We start from the raw sequence: 23,655 nt of genomic DNA, 5'->3' as shown, positions 1-23,655 counted from the left end.
TTGTCTCGGGCGGCAGATCAGGCCCCTGTGCTGACAGCGAGGAGTTTGTGGTCTTACTGCAGCTCAGCCACGTCGCTGGAAGTGGGAAGAAGACCCACCAGCCAGTCTATGCAGAAGCAGGCAACCGAGTTTGGGATGGTCCTGAGCCCAGCTTCCCGGTGGCCTTGGGCAAAGCGGCCTCCGTCTCCTGCGTGTGAGTGGAGGGGCTCAAAGGACCAGAAACCCTTCTGTCGGAGAGTCTGGCTCCTCTCCCACCTCCCGGCCTGGGAGCTGCCGGGGCGGGAGGCTGGCCCTGCACAGCGTGAGGAGCGCTGCCATCAGTGCCTCTCCCTCGGAGACACCTGGAGGCCTCTGCAGCCAGGCGCAGGCCACACGGGGTGGTGGTGGGGGGGGGGTGGGGGTGGTGTCACACAGCCTCGGGCCCTGCTGCGGCTCTCCAGCCCTGTGTCCTCTCCCAGGAGGGCCCGCTGTCGCCTGCCTGCCTCCACCCAGCAGCTGCCCAGGGGCACTTCCTGCTGGGTGCGTGCCTGGGACAAGGGAGGGAGACAAGCCGGACTTGGGACCCTGGGGCTGAGCCAGCAGCACTGTTAGCCCCACCCCAGCCTGAGCCCCCAGCTACCTCACCAGGCCCGTCCACCGTGCGCTCCCCAATGCCCCACTCTCTCTGGCTAGGGCCAAGGCGAGATGGCCGCTCCCTGCTCCCTTTCCCTCCAGAGCTTCCTTCTCCTCCACAGTCCCTGCAGAGGTGCAAGTGCTTCTCAGACTGAGAGGCCTGTGAAGGTCTCCAGGGCAGTCGGCGGGGTTTCCCAGGAGGGCCCCTGCTCCTGGGCAGGATGTGCCTGTGCTGACTCCACCCAAGGCGGCCCTATGCCTGCCAGGTGAGTCCACCCAGCCACTGTCCATCCTTTCACCGATCACTATTCACATGTCTGTCCATCCAGTCATCTATTTCTATACGTACCCATCCATATCACAAACTTTTAAATTGATTTTCAGAGAGGGAGAAGGGGGCAGGGGGAGAGGCATCAATGTGACAGAGATACAGCAATCAGTCTTACATGCACCCTGACTGGGGATCGAACCCACAACCTAGGTATGTGCCCTGGCCAGGAATCAAACCTACAACCTTCTGGTGCACGGGATGACGCTCCAACCAATGGAGCCACGGCAGGCCAGGGCCCTAGGGCAAATCTGTATTGAGCAGTGCCCGCCAGGCATCACGCCTGCCCGGGAGTGGACGGGTGGCCTCGGGTTCCTCAGCCTGGCGAAGTGGTCAGACAGGTCCCGGTGAGAGCGCTCTGAGCAGCACAGTGAGCGGTAGGTGGAAGGTCCGGTGGCACCTCACCGGGTCTGGGCACCTGCGCAGGGACTCTCCACAGAGCAGTGCCCAAGCTCAGCCTGAAAAATGAGTGAGTTTGCTGGGGTCCAATCCCAGCGGGTCCAGGGGTCCCCAAAGGTGTGGATGGAGTCGGCGAAGAAGGAATGACACGAAGACAGCCTTCAGTTGATCAGCAGCCTAGTCAGGACCTCTAGCCAGGATCTCCAGCCAAAGTTCTGGTCGGAGCTCTGGTTAGGAACTGATGAGGTTCTGATGAGGATCTCATGTTTATTGTCTTGTTACATCCGTATTTATACCAGCCGATTTTAATCCTGTCAATTTCTATTACAAAGGTTAGGGTGTTTCTTATCTCCATTCCAGGGAGTAAAGATTATGTAGCTTAACTACCCGCCTGCCACTTAATTAAGGGGTTGTATCCTCTCCCTAACCTCAGGGAAAAATCCCCACCTGGGGAAACAACCTTTCTCAGAGAGGTGACCTTGGTTAAAACACATGGCACTAAGGAGAGCAAACATATTAAGAACAGTATGCTATATATGCCAGGTCCCTTGAAACATATGCTGTGCAGATGTTTCTTTCCTGCAGCGACTGTGTCAAGCCGCAAGGATGGACCGGCTCCCGGCAAATTCCCCCTTTTTTATTTTTTAAATGATAGCGCATGCAAATCAGTGGCCACCTCTCAGATTGGGCTGTTTAAGACTTGGAAGAAGACTGGCAAGCAATGACAACAAGCATAGCTATAAACATAGTGGATGAAGCGCACAAGGAGCCCCGTTCCTTAGGAGGTTGCCGGCCTCTTCAGTCAAGAGATTTCAGCTGTCCTCAAGTTGTTGGTTTGGTTGTCTTTGTTGGTCTGGCTAGCGGGTGGCATCACTGGCGACGGGCTTCCCGACGTGTCAGCGAGTTGAAGGGCTGCATCAAAGGGTCCATCAGGGCCGTGCTTGATGGTGGCGTCTGCGTCCAAGGAGGAGTCAGCTGTGTTCTCTGGGTCAGCTGTTATGGAGGATGGAGGGTAGTAGAGAGAAAAAGAAAAGAAAGCAAAAGAACTACAAGGCATGGAAGTGTTTAGAAAAAAGAGGAAGAAGAAAGGGAAGAAGGCAGCATCCTGCTCCAGCCCTTTCTTTCAGCTGCCCCTTTCCCTGTGGTCCAAGGTGGAAATGGGAAACAAGTCCTGTTGCAGTGAGAGGGCAGCTGCTGTCAGCCAGGTCTCTTATCTGGGTACTGATCCCAGCTGGACCAAGTCTCTTTCTGTTCCCGATCTGAGCTGGACCAAGTCTCTATTCGTTATCTGGGTCCCTATCTGGGCTGGACATGGGAAGCGAGAAGCAGCCATGGGGGAAGGAGACCTTCCTCAGAAGGGGCGAGTGTTCAAGCCCCTGCACCATTGGGGGGGTGAGGATCTGTGCCCCACCTCTGTTGAACCCCAAGTTCTCTCCTACTGGCCCCTCTGTGACTGTGCCTGTCTTAGGTTGTTCCTCCCTGAGGAATCTTACCCGTCTTTGACTAACCAGCCAAGCTCCGGGGCCAAGCAGGGTAATGTGAGGTTCAGTTCTGTCTCCTTGGTAGTCTATGTCCCTCTGGCCTCCATGCCCAGCAACTGCCTTTGGATCCCCTCGCCTGCTGGCGGGGTCCCGGCATTGATCACATATCTTGGGGAACCCAGGTTTCTTCTCCAGAGAGAACCCAGCTCACTCCATTGGGCGAGAGACATATCCATTGTACCAGTCACCGTGACCTCAGCATTAACAGAGAACTCAGGCAACAGCTGTGGGCAATTGGATTGTAAGAAGAGGGTCCCTCTTGACACAAGGGTCAGAGGGGCCAATACAGGAAAAAGGAGAGTCCTGGGACAGGGCTTTCTCAGCCCAGGATGTCGGGCTCTTGGCACAAGACAACTCCATGTATGGGACATATACCAAACATCCATAGTCACGGCATAAAAGGGAGGTGCCCTTCCTGGAACAGTAGGGTAGGGAGATTCTAGAAAAGGCTGTGTTCAGGAGAGAAGGAGAAAGGCCAAAGAACCAGCAAACAAGTAGTTAGATTTTAAAAAAAGGAAAAAGGAAAGGAGATGTGGGGCAAAGCTGGAACATAAGGACAGACAAAAAGGGGGCACATGTGATCCTTCCAATGGACAGGTGGTTCCAGCTCAGGGCTGCACATCTACTGCAGACGGGCTCTGGTCAGGTGTGCTAGGTTGAGGCGGAGATGGAGGGCGGTGAGACATAAGGTCGGACTAGACGGTCTGGAATCCACACAGGTGAGTCTGCGTCCTATGGAAATATACAAGCATATCCTCTCCCCCGGGTTAAAAGTACATCAGGTCCCTTCCAGGCTCCTGTAAGCAAGTCTCTCCATTTGACGAGGACTTTAGGTTTAGTTAGATCAGGGTTCCAATGCCTGTACATCGGGGAATTTCCCTCAGAATCTACATTTAGTATATTAATTACAAATAAACTATGTTGTAGAACATGATGAGGAGAGGAATATTTAAACTCATTTTCTTGTAATTTTTTAATTTGTGTTTTTAAAGTTTGGTGAGCCCTTTCTACTATTGCTTGGCCTTGAGGATTGTAAGGTATTCCTGTAGTATGTGCGATGCCAAATGTAGAGCATAAGTTTTTAAAAGCTCTAGAGGTATAGGCAGGCCCATTGTCTGTTTTAAGTGCCCTTGGTATTCCTAGGTAGGAAAAACATTGGAATAAATGTTGACTTACATCTTTAAAGGCTTCTCCTGTACGTGCAGAAGCAAGGATAACATGAGAAAAGGTATCAATACAAACATGCACATAGCAAAGTTTGCCAAAAGATGGGACATGAGTAATATCCATCTGCCATAAGTCACAGGGTCTAAGTCCTCTAGGATTAACTCCAGTAGCAGGGCTAGGAAAATGAGTAGGACAATGGCCGCAGTCACGCACAATACTTCGAGCAGCTTCTCTAGATATGTGATAATATAGCATTTTGATGGTGAATGGCATGAGACCGCCGGGCTTCTTCTAGAGCTGTACAAACTACTGGGCGAGTTAGTAGATCCGCCTGATAATTTCCTTCGCTTAAGGGTCCTGGTAGGCAGGAATGAGCTCTAATATGTCCAATATAGAAAGCCTTTTCTCGTTTATGAATGTAAGTTTGTAGCTGAGTTAACAAAGAGAAAATGGCTGTTCTTCCTTGTGGGAGAGAGGCGGTCTCAATATGAGGAAATAATTTAACTATATATTGAGAGTCAGTGTACAAGTTAAAGGGAACCTGTTGCAATTGTTCAAAAGCATAAATGACTGCCAAAAGCTCTGTTCTCTGGGCTGACGTCTCTAGGGTTTGTTGAACATGGGTTATTGAATCAATGATTGTTACTGCCTTACCATTAGAGGAGCCATCTGTGAATACTAAGGAGGCAGGAGGTGATAATGGCTCTTTTGAACATTTAATAGGAAATATAAATGGATGTAGGGAGAGAAATTGCAATATAGGTGATCTTGGCAAATGATGTAAAATTTGTCCTGGGAAGTTACCTATAGCTATTTGCCACTCTTCTTCAAATTGTAATAGTGTGTCTAATTGTTCTCTTTTATAAGGTATTATTATCTCAGTAACTTCTCTTCCAAAGAGTTCGATACTGCGGCGTCTACCTTTGATAATGAGAGTGGCCACTAGGGAAGGATAGGATGGTACAATCTTCCTAGGAGTGACAGGTAAATGTATCCATTCTAATGGTCCTTCCTGCCATAAACATCCTGTAGGAGTATATTTAGTGGCTAGAATAATTAAGGCCCAAGATTTGGAATAATCTAGATACTGTAGTTGCTGTTTATTGATGGCCTGTTCTATTTTTGCTATAGCCTTTTCTCCTTCTACAGTTAATTGTCGGGGAGACTTAGGGTTAGAATCTCCCTTTAAAATGTCAAATAGAGGTTTTAAGTCAAAAGTGGTTATTTTTAGATATGGCCTGACCCAGTTGATATCACCTAATAGTTTCTGATAATCATTTAATGTGTTTAAATGATCTTTTCTTAATTGTAAAGGCTGATGGGTGATAGTAGAGGTATGTAATATTCTGCCTAAGTAGGAAAAAGAAGGTTCAGTCTGAATCTTTTCTGGGGCTATTTTTAGACCATAATTTTCTAAAGTAAGGACGGTCTGAGTAAGAATTTCCTGTAAAGTAGCCCGATCTTTATGAGCTAGTAAAATATCATCCATATAATGAATAAGATATAGATCTGAAAATTTCTTTCTAATAACTTGCAATGCCTGATCTACAAACTTTTGACATAATGTAGGACTATTTTTCATCCCTTGTGGGAGAACCTTCCATTGATATCTCTGATAAGGCTGTTTAAAGTTTTCTGATGGTATGCTGAATGCAAATCTTTGACAATCAGCTGGATGAAGAGGTATAGTGAAAAAACAATCCTGTAAGTCAATAACAACAACACAATACTCCTGTGGAATTGCCACAGGGGAGGGCAATCCAGGTTGTAAGGAGCCCATATCTTCCATGGTGTCATTTATGGCTCTTAGATCTTGCAAAAGTCTCCACTTGCCTGATTTCTTTTTTATTACAAATATAGGTGTGTTCCAGGGACTATTTGATGGCTCTATATGTCCCTCTGCTAATTGCTGATCAATTAATTGTCGGGCTGCTGATATTTTCTCAGATGTTAAGGGCCATTGCTCAACCCATACTGGTTGTGATGATTTCCAGACTATGGGATCAGCAGTCCTATGGGCAATGGCCCCAATTATAAATCCTGTCGAGGAGTGTGAGGTATTACTCTCTTTTCCTAATCCCTTTTCTGGATTAAATCCCATGTGCAGCATCTGTGATGTTACTCTATCACTGGGGCTATATAATAGAACTCCCATTTGAGACAAGATATCTCTTCCCCATAATGTAAAGGGGATAGTCGTAATTACATAGGGACAGAAGGTTCCTGAATGTTGATCTTCATCAGCCCAAGTTAAAATCTGAGAACTCTTTTTTACATTAGATGCCTTGCCTAGTCCTACTAGGGAAGTGGAGGTGGTATGCGTGGGCCATGAAGAGGGCCAATCCTTCCCTGCTATGCAGGAAACATCTGCTCCTGTATCCAATATACCTTCAATTGGTTTTCCCTGAATTTGTAAAATTTTTGTAGGTCTAGTAGCATGGATTTCTTGTATCCAAAATGCTGCATCACTAGATCCAAAGCCTCCGGCCCCTCTGGCTTCCTGGGTAACAGCTGTCCCTATTTTATGTATTGGTAACAGGAGTAATTGGGCAATTCTCTGGTTGGGCTGAATCTGTATAGTTGTGGTGGGTGGGGAAAGTAAAATCTGTATTTCTCCTGTGTAGTCTGCATCAACAACTCCTGGGATGACTAAGATCCCCTATAACGAGGTGGAGCTCCGCCCTAATATTAATCCTACAGTTCCCTCAGGCAGCGGCCCAGACACTCCTGTAGGAATGGCTGCTACTGGCGAGTCTGGGGTTAGTATTGCGTGGGTGGTTGAATGGAGGTCCAATCCTGCACTGCCTGGGGTTGCTCTGAAGAGGTCACTGACGGATTGAAATTTGCAGCAGAGGGGTTGAGGGTCGATGCCCCTATTATTGCAGGGGCCTGGGGCCGGCCCCTTCTCAAGTTTCCCAATTGAGGTGATGGGATATAACCTCCTTGGGAGCGATTTGTAGAATTTAAAGGCCGACCATTTTTATGGTATTTCGATCTACATTCTTTTGCCCAATGGAATCCTTTCTGACATCGGGGACAAACGGTTTTTGGAGGATTAATATTATTCCCTGATGTATTTCCAGGCTGTCGAGGAGCTTGCCATCTGGCTTGAGTATTATTATTTCTATTTGGGCATTCTCTGCTAAAGTGCCCAGATAAGCCACAAGAGTAGCAGTTCATATTTCTTTTATTACCTGTATTATTGCTGGCTTGTCCTATGCCCTGTACATATTGAGGGTATGTCTCCCCTTTGAGAGCTGCAGCTATAGCTACACCCTGTATAAATGCTGGACTTACATCAGCACACTGTTTTATAAAATCATTTATAGTTCCCGTTCTGCGAATCGGCCTTAATAAAGCCTGACAGGTATTATTAGCATTTTCAAAAGCCAGTTGTTTGATTAGGATATCGGCAGCCTCTTCATTATTGATTACTCTCTTGACTGCCTGTATGAGGCGAGAAAGGAAATCCTGATATGGTTCCTCGAACTTCTGTTTAATCTCTGTAAGGGAGGTTGTTTTTCCTGCTGTATAAGGTAGGGATTTCCAGGCATTTACTGCACAACTGTTTACTTTAATAAGTGCCTCTTTGGGCATATACATTTGCTCCTGAGCCGTGTTAAAATCACCTTCTCCTAATATCATGTCTAGGGTTACTCCTCCTCTGGATTTTTTGCTAGTGGCTACAGCTTTCTTAGCAAGATCGTCATATTCAGTTTTCCATAATAAGTAATTGCCTCCTGAGAGACAGGATTTACAAACCTGTGACCAATCATAAGGAGTCATCCATTTATTGGCTAGGGTTTCTACCAAGGTTAGTGTGTAAGGAGCTAGAGGTCCATATTCAGAGCAGGCCAATTTTAATTCTTTAAGTATTTTGTAAGGTATAGCCTCCCAGGTGGGGCTTTCGTCCTCATCAAACTCATTCTCATATGCAACTGGGAAGCAGAGTGAGAACTCAAGATCTCCATTAGCTTCAGCTTCTCTTATCGCCCTTTGAAATTTAGACATGGAGCTCCTAGGAGCCGCAGGACCTGGTTTAGGCTTTCTTTCTAATTTAGGGAGCCTGTTTTGAATGGGAGGGCCTCTCTCCTCTCTACTGACTGGAAAGGAACAATGATCATGTTTATGATATTTATTCTCCTTCCGATCATTAGGCATAGCTAAATTGCTCTTAGATTGAGCTGGAGACAATAATGATGTGTCTTCTCTAGGTGGATCCGAGGGACTATTTAAAGTTTGAGAACGTTCAATAGTTTCTGCCTCTGGTGCCAAGATGCCACGAATTAAATTCCAGAGGGGAAAAGCATTTTCCGGGACCTTCTGGTCCTGCGGATGGAAGGTGTGATAATTCATAAATTGCTCTCCTATTTTAGTCCAAGTTGTTAAATTAACAGTTCCATCCTCAGGAACCCATTGACATGCATATTCTATAAAACTTTCTATCTGACTGGGAGTAATCTCAACTCCTCTGCTAGCAAGCAGATGCATCAAAAGATTAACACAGAGTCTTTTTTCTTTAGACTCAGTATGACCCATCTTGTCAATCTAAGTTTTGTACTAACTACCTGCTTACCCTACTTATCCTCTATACGAGGGGTCTTCAGCACCCTGCTGTGCAGTCCTATCCGTCCCAAGTACGTCCAAAGTACGGGGGGACTTACCTTCGTGCCCCACGTTGGGCGCCAGTTGCTGGGGTCCAATCCCAGCGGGTCCAGGGGTCCCCAAAGGTGTGGATGGAGTCGGCGAAGAAGGAATGACACGAAGACAGCCTTCAGTTGATCAGCAGCCTAGTCAGGACCTCTAGCCAGGATCTCCAGCCAAAGTTCTGGTCGGAGCTCTGGTTAGGAACTGATGAGGTTCTGATGAGGATCTCATGTTTATTGTCTTGTTACATCCGTATTTATACCAGCCGATTTTAATCCTGTCAATTTCTATTACAAAGGTTAGGGTGTTTCTTATCTCCATTCCAGGGAGTAAAGATTATGTAGCTTAACTACCCGCCTGCCACTTAATTAAGGGGTTGTATCCTCTCCCTAACCTCAGGGAAAAATCCCCACCTGGGGAAACAACCTTTCTCAGAGAGGTGACCTTGGTTAAAACACATGGCACTAAGGAGAGCAAACATGTTAAGAACAATATGCTATATATGCCAGGTCCCTTGAAACATATGCTGTGCAGATGTTTCTTTCCTGCAGCGACTGTGTCAAGCCGCAAGGATGGACCGGCTCCCGGCATGAGTTGGTCGCTGAAGGCTGGGGGTGAGGAAACATTTCTAGCGGGAAGACCCGCACCTGCGCAGACCCAGAGGTACCAGACCCAGAGGTACCCTTGTGAAGGGGCGGCAAGCGCCAGGGCCAGACCTGCAGGGCACCATCGCAGGCTCCACCCCTCAGGCCCCTGCAGACTCAGGAAGAGGCCCCGGGGTGCTGTCAGGTGCCGTGAGCTGGGGGGTGGGCGCTGTGGTATCCCCAACTGCCTGGTGCCCATCCATCATGGCTGCCCCTCGCCCTGGTCCCCGGGTGCAGCAGGATGTTCCCCAGGCCCACAGGCCCCCGGCCATCCCTGCTCTCACCCCTGCCTGGCCACAGGGCATCCGCACCAGGACCCCTGTGCACGCCGCTAAGACGCCTGCGCAGCTGGGCCTGGGGGTCAGGCCTCTTTGGGGTGAAGCAGAGACCACGGAGCTAGAGGGCACGCTGCTCTCCGGGAGCCTCCACACTCGGCCGGCGTCCGTTAGTTTTGGATGAAGATCCAGATAAGGCCGTGCATGGTCTGGAATTCCCTCCCAGCCCATCTGCCCCTTCTCACAGGGCCCGGCCCTGAGTCAGCCCCTCCCCAGCTGCAGCCAGAAGCCCAAGCCCTGACGAGCTGGAGAGGCCGCTGTCCGCTCAGCTGCCCGAGAATGAGGCACATGCCCCACCCGCCGACAGGCTGGCTACAAGTGGTGTCTATCTTGCCCTCTGTGCTCAGAGCGGTAGGGCACTGGGCAGAGGGACACCGAGGCCAGGCCCTGACCTCTTCGCTGGCGGAAGTTGCCCAGACGCTGGAGAGCCCGGCCCACGTGTGCTGCTCCTGACCCTGACCTGACCCTGTCGTCTGCTCCAGCTGGCTGGCTGGAGCAAGGCTGAGCTCCTCACCTCCCTCCCCCGCATCAATCCGATCCCAGGCTTCCTGAAAGAATTTCTAAGGAGAACATGAACCAACATTTGCTTAGCAATTCAGGGGTCACAGTGCCTTGCCATTGAGCTGCTCAGTGGTGTTCACAACAGGTGACTCAGCTCCGTTGTTAACAGGGAAATGGAACCGAGCTGGGAGAGCTGAGACCTCCCGCGGCACCAGCCCGGGCGGAGCCAGCGCCAGACGGAGGCTGTGTGGCACCCTCACCTGCCTTGTGCGCTTGTGAGTCCCCGTAGCCCAGCGTCGCCAGCGCGCCCACCGCCACACCTGGCCCTGCACGCCCCCTGGGAGGCCCTCACAGCCTCACCCAGGTCCAGTCGGCTCAGACTTCCCACAGGGAACGTGCCCCTGTCCCAGGTGTCCCTTGTGCTCAGGAAAGGCCTCCTGTGTGCCGAGCCTGGGCCTGGACGCAGGAGCTACAGGTAACAGAGGGAGGCCCTGCCCGCCACGCCCCCCGCTCCAGGCAGCTGCCCTCGGCAGGGCCGGCGCTGAGCAGTCCAGGGACCGTGGACCTGGGAAAGCCCTCACCCAGCCTTGCGGGGGGTGAGAATGAACCCCGGGAACAGTAGGGGAAGGAGAGGCATTCCGGGCGCAGGGAACAGCATGCGCGAAGGCCGGCGTGGGGTGGGGCTGGAGTGAGAGCAGAGGCAGGGCCAGGGCCGAGGGGGTCAGGGAGCACCCACCGGGCGGGTTTGATCTCCGGCTTGACCTCCATGACGCTGGGAACCGTGAGCAGTGTAAGCAGGAGGCGTGTGGCCAGAGTGTGTCCCTGATCATGACAGACAGCCGCTTTGCGGGCGCCTGAGTGTCAAACAGCCCTGAGCCAGCCCTCGGGGCAGAGGTCTGGAGGGGCTTAGGCGCTTTTCTGTCAGGAGCATGCTGTCCCATGTCCCCGTCTGACACCTAGTGGGTGTGGAGGGGAGCCCCCCACGCAGCCGCTCCCACAGGGCCGCCCCATCAGCTGCAAGCATGAGGGGGAGGCTCGCAGCCCCCACCAGCTCTCGTTTGCTCTGCAGCCTTGAGGTTCTCTATTAGCCATGTGGCCCAAAACAGAAGTTTTTAGTTAAAGGGGAGGTTGTAAAGCTTCCTAAATGTCCAGTTATAAATGAACTAGTAGGGTCCCTAGCAGCTGCCACTGCTGGCCAGAGCCTTCCTTCATTCTGCACCGACCCCTGGTGGTCAGCACACATCATAGCAAACAATTGAACTCTCGAGGGGACACTTTGCATATTAGGCTTTTATATATATAGATAGACTAGTGGCCTGGCACACGAAATTCATGCACATTAAAGGGGGATGAATTAGAGGAAATATTTGAATATTGCTATTTGCCCTTTCTCTATAATAGAAGTGTCAGAGATGAAAGAAAATTAGTAAAATATATATGAAAATCTTCCTCCTGTCAGAGCCTGGGGTGCTCCACAGGACCCAGAGTCAAGTCCCCACCCACCCACGTGTGCCTCAAAAAGACCCGGCTGGCCCCACCCCCATTGGGCTAGATCCAGACCCGGCCGGTTTCACCCTTGTCAAGCCCCGCCAGGCGGGGTCGCAGCCTCAGGTCCTCTGGCCTGGCACTGGGTGGGGGGCATGGCCTGAGGTCCCCCATCAAGCCCCGCCAGGTGGGGGACACGGCCTGAGATTCCCCCATCAAGCCCCACTAGGCGGGGGGCATGGCCTGAGATTCCCCCATCAAGCCCCACTGGGGGGGGCATGGCCTGAGGTCCCCTGGCCCAGCACCGGGGTGGAGGGCACTGCCTGAGGTTCTCCATCCCAGGCCGGGGGGTGCACCTTGAGGTCCCCTGTCAAGCCCTGCTGGGTTGGGGGTGCGGCCTCAGGTCCCCTGGCCCAGTGCCAGGGTGGGGGGCATGTCCTGAGGTCTCCAGCCTGGCACCAGGGCGGGGGGAGCGGCCTGAGGTCCCCTGTCAAGCCCCAGGAGGATGGGGGGGTTGGGTGGGGCGCAGCCTCAGGTCCCTGCTGATTGCTCATTAAGGCTTATTACAGGAACTCAGCCTCCACTGTGGGTGCAGCCATCTTGTGTTATGGAACGCCCCCCCCCCCCCCCCCCCCCGCCTCTGCTGTGGGCACCGCCATCTTTGTGGTGGAGCGATGGTCAATTTGCATATTCCTCTTTATTATATAAGATAGTGGGTGAGTGATTAATAACTAGGCGATGTACACTCAGGGCTACCCGGCAGCATGTTGCTGGTGTCCGGGCACCTCCAGGCCTGTCCCACAGGATGAGCCCATTCCCGATTAGAGGTCTCACATACGACACGGTGTGGCACCCGGGCCCACCAGGGCTCCTTCAGCCACGGCGCCCTCAGAGGCCGTCCCTGGCAAAGCCACCGTGCTGGCGGCGGGCAGGGAAGGCCCACGGGGAGCAGGCGGCCAGGAGGGCACAGCGGGCGAGCGGAGGGTGGGGTCAGCACATGGGCAGTCCCGCCCGCAGTCAGAGGTCCTGGCACAGTGCTAGTTGAAGTCATGCCAAACAAGCTTATAGAAGCCGGGCACCTTTTAAGCATCTACAGTGGATGCTTTGGACAGCGAAGACGTCACCTGGCCATGAGTGAGGTCTGATGGAGGCCCTGGCGGGCGGCCTGCGCAGGGTACCACCCACTGGGTGGCCGAAACAGCCTTTCTCACCGCTTCGGAGCTGGAGTTGCAGAGCAGGTGCCGGAGGGTTCCTCTGCCCGGAGGCCTCTCCTGGGCTTCCAGACCCGCTTCTCGTCCTCACTTCATCTTCCCTCTGTGACTTCTGTGTCCCAATCTCTTCTGCTCACCAGTCACTGGGTTAGGGCCACCCACCTGACCTCCTGTCACCTTAATCACCTTCTTAAAGCTCTATCTCCAAATGCGGCCACAAGTGAGACGCTGGGGGTGGGACTGCAACAGGTGGATTTTGATGGAACACAGCTCAGCCCAGAACGGCGCAGTGACCACATGCGTGTGACCACGGTGAGAGAGGAGCTCAGAGGCTGCGGGGCCAGGAAGGCCCTGCCCTCAGGCGCAGAGAACTAGAAACAACGGGAACCAGAGGGCAGAACTTTCCGCAGCCCGTTTGGGCCCTCGCTCGGCAGCCGGTTCAGTAGATCAGAGGGGAGGGGAGCTGGGGACCAGTCTGTGGGCGAGGGAGGGGGGGCAGGGGGCACCTAGGACTGGAGCCACCTCGCTAACCCTCACAACACCCTGAGGTGGGAATTAACCCCCCCACCACCATTTTACAGGTGAGGAAAATGAGACTTGGAGAGCTTAAATCACTTCCCAACGCTCACACCAGTTTGGGGGGGAGGGGGAATCCTCACCTCATGATATGTTTATTGATTTCAGAGAGCTAGGAAGGGGGAAGAAAGAAAAAGACATACACAGGGGGCTGAACCTGCAGCCTAATCTGTGCCCTGAATCAAACAGCCAAGCTTTCCGTGTGCAGGACGATGCTCCAACCCACTGAGCCGCCCGGCCAGGGCCACGCCGCTCCAACAGCTACACGTCCGGCCGCGGAAGCCCGGCAGCCACTTGCTGAGTGTAACGGAAAACCAGAGAAGCCGAGCGTGAAACATGGAGGAAGCGGCTGCAGAGGCCAGCCAAGCGGAAGGTCCCGCTGGCGGCACCGCAGGAGGGGCCAGCAGAGAGGAGGAGGGCGAGGCCAGCGGTGGCGCGAGGACCACAGCGTCCTTCTGGAGGTTCGCACCGGCTGGTGGGCCCCTGGCTGTTGGCACCAGCCCTCCCTCATGCTTCATCTTCCCCCCAAACCAGCATTGAGACTTGGCTGAAGACCCTCCCCTGCTCTGTGCCACCCTCTTTCCGACTCCCATGCTGCCCACCAGGCCTGGAGCACCCAGGGGGTCAGCCAGGAAGCGGAGCGCCGGGCCAGCTGCGGCCGAGCACACTCCACGCTGCCGACTCTGCCCAGCGGAGCCCAGGCCCCGGACCAGGGCCCTCTGAAGTGAGAGGCAGAGACTCACAGCTGGACACAGGCGGGCGGCCAAAGCGAGCCCGCCGGCCGCCATAAGGCTGTCCTCAGCTGTGGGGGCACCAGACCCCTGCATAAGGCTGTCCTCAGCTGTGGGGGCACCAGACCCCTGCATAAGGCTGTCCTCAGCGTGGACCAGGCCAGCAGCATGCGGGGCACTGGGCAGCACCCTCAGACCCCGTCCCGCCAGCTCCCCGGGCCATCGCTCTGCTCACTGACAGAAGCCCATGCCACTCCTCCCACTGTGCCCACGTCTCCCCAACTCCTGCAGTGGCTCTCAGCCTCCCCGCAAAGCCTGACCTCCTTTTCTTTGTCAAATAAAAGCCAAGAGATTCCTACAGAAGCAGGATCTCAGGGAGCACATGAGGACAGATGCCCAACAGATAACGCCACTTATGCCACTGAAATGATGATCCCGTGTTTACTGGGCTCCTAGCACTCGCTGCCCTGTGCGCAGCAGGTCCTCCAGTTCTCCTGGGCTCCTCCAAAGGGGGGCACGCCCCGTTTCACAGAGGGGAACAGTACCCAGGGACTCACAGCCATGCCCATCTTCCCTCTAGTCTCCCCCCCTCCGCTCCCTCTCCCTCTGTCACACACACACACACACACACACACACACACACTGTTTCTCCTTCCTCCCTCAAACCCCTGGCCAATGGCTTTCCCCTCCCCGCCCCATAACCCCGGGGAGGGGGGGGCGGGGGGGCAGAGCGCAGCGGCCTTGTCGCCCTCAGTCCAGCATGTTTGCTGATGAAATGCATGTGGAACCACTGACGCGAGGTCAGGGAACAGGAGAGCACAGCTGCCCCCAGAGGTCAGAAAGGAGGTTGCAAAGCTGGACCGGCTTCTGCTTTCTGACAGCGAGTCTATGCAGGGAGAGCAGGAGACCCCGAATCCGGTGGTCCAGGCAGCCCGTGCCTAACGGATGCTCCAGGGCCAACAGGGAGGCGGAAAGCAGGCCGTGGGCCGGGAGCAGCCACCTGGTACAGGTGCCACCCAACCCGCAGGCCGCCTGGCACAGACCACAGGCTGGAGACCCTGAGGCTCCCCTCCCCTGCTTCTCACCCACCCGCCTCCCCCTGCGCCGGCCCAGGGTTTACAGAATGAACGTCACTGGAGCCCCTCCCGGACAGGGAGCCTGCAGGCTGCCAGAACAGCCGCCCGGGGCTGGCGGTGTGAACGCCGGTGAGGACTGAGGGCGTGAGGATGAGTCCGCTGCTCTGTGTGGAAACGCATCCAAGGGCCTTCCACCCCAGGGAACACGGTTGGTGCTTCTCCCTGCTCCTGTGCAAAGACGCCTAACGCCTGGGCAGCAGATACAACACGGGGAAGCGCCGGGGGCTGGAGAGGTGAAGGCTGATGGCTGGGGACATCCGTGCAACGACGGGAGGAGCCCGGGTTGGGCTTTTGCCTCACTGCCCCAGGCCCAGAACTGACGTGCTGGCGCCTGGAAATGCCAATGAGCACAAACAAAAAGCCCCGCCGCCCCCCTTCTCTCTCACACACACACACACACACGCATACACACACACACACACACACACATACACACACACACACACGCTCCCAAGCCTGCTCTCTCTAGCCAAGAAGCCAGGAAAGGGAAAATCTGGCAAGACAGAAAACTCCTGGACAATAAATACTCTACTGCGGCCAGACCCCGCAGAGGAGCCGCCCGCCCCCACCAGGCCCAGACCTCCCCCCTCCCCCAGGTTGTATCAGAGGAGGCCAAGGAGGAGGGCCCTGACTTTCCTCCCAGCCAGTAACAAGCTCGATGCCCACCCCAAAGTGTTAGTGGAGGTCCCTGGGGAGCCAAAGCCCCGAGCCCCTGGATGCGGGCAAGGCAGGAGGAGGACCTGCACGCTCCCTTCCCGGGCACAGGACGCAGCACCCTGCCCTGCCAAAGGGCGCCAGGAAAAGCCAGCGACGACACGTTTAAGCAGAGTCAGTGTCTCCTCACATCATTCAAAACTGCCCAGCTTTCGTTTGAGAAATCACTCATCACACTAGGAACTGGGAAGATCTCGCCCTGAATGAGAGAACGGTGACTGGGTGCCAGCACTGGGGGACAGAGACGTTAGAACGTCTGACAGTGTAGCGCGGCCGTGGTGAATGCTCCAAACAGCAACTACGAGCACACTTGAGACAAATGGAAACAGAGAAAGTCTCAGCAAAACAATGAAAGCTTTGCAGAGGCACCAGATGGAACTTTTAGAACTGAAAATACAGTCACTGAAATAACATGTTTAGTGGATGGGCTCAGAATGGAGGGACAGGCAATGTCAGCAAATTGGAAGATAAAACAATAGAAATACCCACAGACAACAGGGAGGAAAAGGATTGGGGGAGGGGGGGAACTCAGGACTGTGGGGCCGTAACAAAGGGGTCCTAGAAGGAGCGGAAAGGAGGGACGGGCAGAAAAAGACTCAAAGAAATACTGGCTGAAAACACCCCAAATCTGACCAGAGACATAAACCCCCAGATGAATGAAGATGAGCAAACCAGACAGGCAAACCCAAAACATTCAAGGCAAGAGGCATCGTAATTAGACTTTGAAGACGAAAATAATGTGTTTAAAGCAGCCAGAGAAAAACGACACGTTATCTACGGGGAAAACATTTCAAACGACAGCACATTTCTCTTCAGAAACCATGGCGGCCAGAAACAAGTGGCACAACGTTTTCCAGGGAGAAGATCTCCAGGATCACGTGCTTTCCTTCGAGAATCTCACCAAACTTCTAACGAAGAATCAACATGAATTCTATACAATTTCTCCCAGAAAAATGGAAGGAAGAGGAAACACTTCCCAGTTTATTTACAAACCTGGTACTGCCTTTACCAAAACAAAAATAATTCTAAAAAGTAAATACCCAAACCAGTATGCCTCATCAGTAGATGCAAAGTCCTTAACAAAATACCAGCACACAGAATCCAGCAAAGTAAGAAAAAGAATTGTACACCGTGACAAAGTGGATATAAAACCAGGAAAGACTGAAAGGTAGAGAGAAGATAAATTAGACTTAATAATCCAAGGGTGAAAAACTGGTCCAGTGTTTGAAAATCAATCAATGCAATCCGTCCTACGAACAGACTCAAGAAAAAAAGCACATAATCAATATCAGTTGGAGCAGAAAAACTATTTTAAAAATTCAATATCCATTAATGATAAAAAAAAAACAACACCTCTTAGAAGAATAGGGAAGCTTCTTCTGCTTGATAAAGAGCATCTACAGCCGACATTACACTTACAGTGAAAGACGGGGCTCCCCCGAGAGCTAGGCACGGTGTCTGCTCTCACTACTCGTGCTCGGCAGAGCACGGGAAGTCCTAACCAGGCAATAAGGCAAGAAAAGGAAATAAAAGGCAGACAGGAAAGGATGAAATAAATCTGTCTCGAATTGCAGATGACATGACTGTCAATGTAGAGAATCCCTAGGGATCCACAAAAAAAAACCTAAAAACTCCTAGAAGGAATAAGTGGTTTGGCAAGGTCAGTGGATGCAAGAAGCATGTACAAAAATCAATTCTAGTTCTATATACTAGCAATGAACACATGGACACTGAAATTAAAACACAATACTTTTATAATATTTGAGTATTTACAACACTAAAACAATACTTTTTTGGCATTTATTTTGTATTTTGTAGCTATTTTGTAATTATTTGTAATCTAACAAGCCACAGGCAGGATTTGTATGCTGAAAATTACACAACTCCAATAAAAGAACCAAAGATCTAAATAAATGGAGAGACAGACCATGTTCATGAATTAGAAGATTCAAGATAGTAAAGATGTTGATCAATTCTCCCCAAACTGATATGCAGATTTAATACAATTTCTATCAAAATCCCAATAAGATATTTTTGTACATATATCAAGATTATTCTAAAATTTATATGGAAAGGCAGGGAGACTAGAATAGTGACATTTTTTTAAAAAAAAAGAAAAAGAAACTAGTTTATCCAACTTGAAGACATGATATAGCTACAGTAATCAAGACTGCATGGTGCTGGCACAGGGACAGACACATAGGTCAATGGAACAAATAGAGAGCCCAGCCACAGACCCACATAAATATCCCCACTGACTTGCTTTTTAGCGAGATGGGAGGGGAGAGAGAGAGCTACATTGATCAGTTGGCTCCTGCATGTGCCCTGACCAGGAACTGGACCTGCCGCCTCTTATGTGCGGATGATGCCCCAAACAACGGAGCCACACTGACCAGGTTTACCCAACTGACTTTGACAAAGATATAAAAATAATTCAGTGTAGGAAAGACAGCCTCTTCAACAAATGATGCTGCAGCAATTGGATATCTATAGCCCAAAATAATAACTTTAACTTAAGCCTCACGCTTTTATAAAAATTAACTCAAAATGGATCACCAACCCAAATGTAAAATTATAAAACTTCTAGGGAAAAAAAATAGGAAATCTTTGGGACACAGAACTAGGCAAAAAGTTGTTAGACATGACACCAAACGCACAATCCACGAAGGAGAAATTGATAAATTAGACAATCGAAATGTAAAATGTTTGCTCTGTGAAAGGCCAACCCTGAAAGAGGATAAAAGGCTAGTCACCGTGTGGGAGAAAATATTTGCAAACCACGTGTCTGACAAAAACTATTACCTAGAACATGTGAAGATCCCTCAAAACCTGGCAGTGAAAAAGCAAACCACCAATTACAACACGGCAAACACACGCACGGACATTTCCCTGGAAAGGCTGTGCGGGTGGCAAATAAGGACATGAAGAGATCGTCAACATCACCAGTCACCAGGGAAATGAAAACTCCACGCGACACAGCCATCGGAAAGGTGAAAATAAAAGTAACGAGGCAGGTCAGCTGCGCCACAACGTGCAGCTCCCCCCTCGCGGGTCGCGTCTCTCAGTTGCTCACCGAGGCTCCCGTCACGGGCCAGCCCGACTGAGAAGAGGCCGCTCCTCCTGCTGCTCAAGTGCAGAGGCCTGGCCTGCAAAGGGGAGAAAAGCAAAGGACGAAATGGCTAACTTCGCCGCCCGCCCTGCCGCCGCCGCGACTGCAGTGACGTCCGCGCCTGCTCCAGGAACTGGCTGAATATGAATATATGGAAGGACAAGCAATAGTAACGGAGAGAGACCTGCGGGAGGATGGGCTCGGAGGGCCTCCCTCCCACCACTGCCCGCTGGCAGAGTAGCCAGGGAGCGCACCACCCGGGAGGACACAGCATTGTGGCTTCTCCACGAACTATTTTACCGGTGACCCATGGATTGGAAACTCTTGCATCTCGAGGACTTCTTCCTAGTGGGTGATTTTAGAGGCTTGGGGATAGGAGCAGACGTTCTGAAGACTCTAAGGCAGGTTGTGATGAAATGTCGCCGCAGCAGCGTGCACCTCCTGGTAGCGGGACGGAATACACCATCTATCAACCTCTACGAACAAAGAGGTGCTCTGGTCTGTCCAGCGAGGAGGGATGGAGACGCTTCAAGTTCCACAGATCACTCACTAAACATGGCAGCGGAGGCGTGAGGAGTGGGGTGCAGACTACACCTCCCGTTGTGTTTTAGAGCAAATCCTCAACTTGCCTTCTTTCTCTCGTGTCTGCAGTGAAATAGGAGAAGGAGCACCCATCCCCAAGCTTTATTGCCGGTGGCGTTCGTTGTTGCATGTTTGGAATGTGGCCACTTTAAGATGGCAATGCAGTGTGGAGTCGGATTTACCCTGGAACATCTTTTGAGAAGGTAACATGGTGGTGTAGTCTTCATGTACATGAAAAACTTCATTCTTGTGAGTCATTTAAATGTGTACAATGTACACACTGGTACTCAGAGCTTCTGTTTTGATTTTTTTTTAAATAAACTACCCTTTGATTTCAAAAAAATAAAATAAAATAAAAGTAAAGACGATATCAAATGCTGGCAAGGACACGGAGAGACTGGATTGCTCACACATTGATGGGAACAGTGTAAAATGGTACAACCACTCTGGGCAACACTTTGGCAGTTTCTTAAAAGACTAAACACGCAACTACCATACAACCCAGTAGCTGCACTCCTGGGCATTGTCTCAGAGAAATAAAGAATTAAGTCCACACAAAAGCCTGCACACAGATGTTTACAGCAGCTTCATTCATAACAGCCCCAAACTGGAAGCAACCCAGGTGGCCTCCAATAGGCAAATGATTAAACCACGTGGTTCATGAACATCATGGACCAATAACTTACCAATAACAAGGAATGAAATGCTGATACACACAACGATACGGATGAATCTCCAGAGAAGTATGTTGAGTGAAAAAGCCGGTCCCGAAAGGTTATATGTTGTATGATGTCATTTACATGACATTCCTGAAGGACAAAATCATACAGAAGCTGGGTGGTTGCTGGGAGGCCGGGCTTATGGGCGGGGCTTGGGGAGGCGGAAGCGGAAGTAGCTGGAGAAGGCAGCAGGGAAGTGAGCTCAGCTGTCTGCATGCAAGTCCATATCCCGTGATACTGAACTAGAATTTTACAAGACGCCGCCATTGGGGAAAACTGGGCGCAAGATTCATGGATCTCTCTGTATTATTTCTTGCAACTGCATGTGAATCTAACTGGAAAATAAAATAAAACATTTAAAGTGTGTCCCTTCCTGCTTCAAACTCTCCAAGGGTGTTATGGTGCCAGCCTGAACTTCTCCCCACGGCCCACCCACACGTTTTTTCCCTCCCTCCCTGGCAGGGCCCATGAGAGGCTGCCCAGCCTGGGCCACTCTTACTCACCGCCCTGGTCTCTGCTTGGATCCCCCTCCCCCACGAGGCCTGCCTTGAACCTCCAGTTGGGGGGATCCCCCTCAGGGGACCACACACCAGACTTCACCCTCGGGCACCACTTGTGACCACCCGGCCTGCACGCAGGCTGGCTGTACTGAGTGTGCTGGTGGGACCCCAGGACAAGCCCCTGAAATAGCCAGTGTGTGTTGAGGTGCCCTCTCTGGGGACCAGATGGTACTCTCGCTGCAGTCGCCCTGGCCGGTGTGGCTCTGGTGGTTGAGCATCACCCTGTGCACAGGAAGGTCGGGTCCATTTCTGGTCAGGGCACATGCCCAGGTGGCGGGTTTAATCCCCGGTGGGATGCATGTGGGAGGCAACGGACCCATGTTTCTCTTTCACGTCGATGTTCCTCTCTCTCCCCCTCTCCCTTCCCGCATCCGTGCCTACACAAACATCGGTGGGGAGTGAGGGGAACGTCGCCGGAGACAGAGCCATGAATGTTCACGGTGGCTTTATTCCTAACAACCAAACCGAAAGAACCCAGATGCCCACCAGCAGGAGGCCGGACGGGGAAACACATCCTGGCTCATCGGCTTCATTCGAAATGCCAGGGCGTGACTGCCCTTTAGCTTGTCAAGATCAGAGGCCACCGGTGAGGGTCCCAGTGAGAGCCAAGATCACCCTCATCCAGCCAGGGAAGACCTCCAAGGCCATAGGACACTCAGGTGGCAATGCCATGGCTGGGTCAGGGAGACCTGGTGCCTCGGGACCCACAGGTCGCCCAGAATCTCACCCCTCTGCACCCTGCCTGGCCACAGTCTGCGAGGCCCTGGGCAGGAGTGCCTGCCCCGTGCTCCCTCCAAGGTCCGGGTGAGGAGAGGCATTAAAGCTGACTTTGGATTTTCTGGCCTGGTCAGTCTCTTCTTTGACTCATGACCAGCTCTCTGGGCAGGAAAAAGCAGAACCAGCTCGTGGTTCTACCTCAGGCAGGCGCTCGACATTGAGTCTCGGTGTGACCTGATCGATACAACCATGCACCGGCCTCAGACTTCCTCGCAGCCCTTCCTTCCACCGCTTATAACTGCACAGGCCACGGCCCTTCCTACGTCGACCAGGCCCCAGAGACTGCTCCACTTCTCCCCACTCTCCTGCTGGTCTCCCGCTTTGTCCTCGCTGCTCTAGCCGCCGCCCCTGACTCAGTCCCTCGAACATGGGGGCACACTGCCGCTCAGGGCCTTGAGTAAACTGTTCTTTACTCAAAATCCTCACAGCTCCACCCTCATTTCCTAGGGCCTTCCTCCAGGGGTGGGCACGGTGCTGCCAGAGGCTCCGTGGAGCAGGGCCGTGCCCTGCTTCTGTGGGGTGACCGGCAGCTGTGCCCACAGCGGCAGAACTGGAGAATTGTGAGAGACCACACGCTCCCACGGCCTAAAGTCATTCCCATTCGGCTCTTCACAGAACACGCTGGCTGATCCCTGGTCTAATCCCGTCTTCACCTCCGTGGGCCCTCCCCGCCCAAGGGAGATACAATGCCAGTCCCTCCACCGCCACCTGCATGCTGTTTCCCCTCCACCACACTCACCCCGAGAGCTGCACGAGCCACCTGTGTCTTGTTCATTGTCTGTTCTCCCACCCAAGTCAGCCCCGGGGCAGGTGACTGTCTCTGCCTCGTTCCTTGGTGCATCCCCATTGCCACAGGCGGGGGGGGGGAGGGTCAGTAAGATGAATGAGTGAGGGTTTGGGGGTGCAGGACTGTTTGTCTCCCTAAACTCACAGCGTGTGCTCCCTAAACACTGCAGTATGGAGAGGGAGCGTATGGAACTCAGGGTGGAAGCTCAGTGCTGAGACAACTGCTGGAGAGAACTCTGAGCCCGGTCCTCCATCAGCAGGAATGGCACTTGGGACTTGAGCCAGGGTCCCCGCTCCTGCCCGCCCGCTCTGGCTTTACTCACAGAGCTCTAGACGGCGCTCCTGGCTGTGCGGACTTGCAGTGTGTAAACCAGAACCTTCCTTCACTCTCACAGAGCCCTGTGCTTGAGCCCGACGCCCCGCGCCCCTGCCCACCACCCTCAGCCAGGCCAGGCGCCCACCCACTCCTGACGCAGCTCCCTCCTCCCCCTCCTCCCCTCCTCCTCCTCCCCCTCTTCTCCCTCCTCTCCTCCTCCTCCTTCTCCTCCTCCTCCTCCTCCCCCTCCTCCTTCTCCCCAGGCTCCCCTCCTCCCACCGGTGCCAGCACCTGCACAGAGCTGTTCCCCCAGCCGCCAGCACAAGGTGGCTCCCAGCGCGCTGGGCTGGAGTTAGGCTGGGCAGGGCCTGCCTCGGGAGCCGACAGGTGGGCAGGAGCCAGACGGCAACAGAGGCCAGAGCCTGGCCAACTAGGTGTCGGGGACGGGCACAGTGGGAGGCACCACAGAAAGCGCCGTGTGTCCCCCCACGTGGGCCGTGACAGGCCAGCCACCCAGCTCCTCTGTGGGCGGCGGGCCCTCACCCTCCTCCCTGCCCGGATCTCCCCTGCACGCGGCCCACCAGAGGTCTCTTGGGCCCAGGAATGTGGGAAAGAAGGCGCAGGTCCTGGCCCTGGTGAGCGCCAGTTTCTCTCATTTATAACAAGCAGACCCACCTCATCTTGAAGGGAGCCTGAGGCCCGTGGGTCGAGCTGAGCTGGTTTAAGTCGAGGCCCAGCATCTGCGTTCAGCCCGCAGGCCTGGCGGGGAGCACCGGAAC

General features: G+C 52.8%; 1 pseudogene; it reads left to right on the top strand.

The window, feature by feature from the left end:
* The first annotated feature begins 19,202 nt into the window (after nucleotides 1-19,202).
* Nucleotides 19,203-19,747, top strand: LOC138994556 (diamine acetyltransferase 1-like; annotated as a pseudogene).
* The last annotated feature ends 3,908 nt before the right edge of the window (nucleotides 19,748-23,655 follow it).

The sequence above is a fragment of the Myotis yumanensis genome, unplaced genomic scaffold, assembly GCF_028538775.1.
Source record: "Myotis yumanensis isolate MYYU_CA2020_CCGP unplaced genomic scaffold, mMyoYum1.0.hap1 SCAF_16, whole genome shotgun sequence".
NCBI lineage: Eukaryota > Metazoa > Chordata > Mammalia > Chiroptera > Vespertilionidae > Myotis > Myotis yumanensis.
Note: the sequence above shows the minus strand (reverse complement) of the source record. Positions and strands in the feature narration are given on the sequence as shown.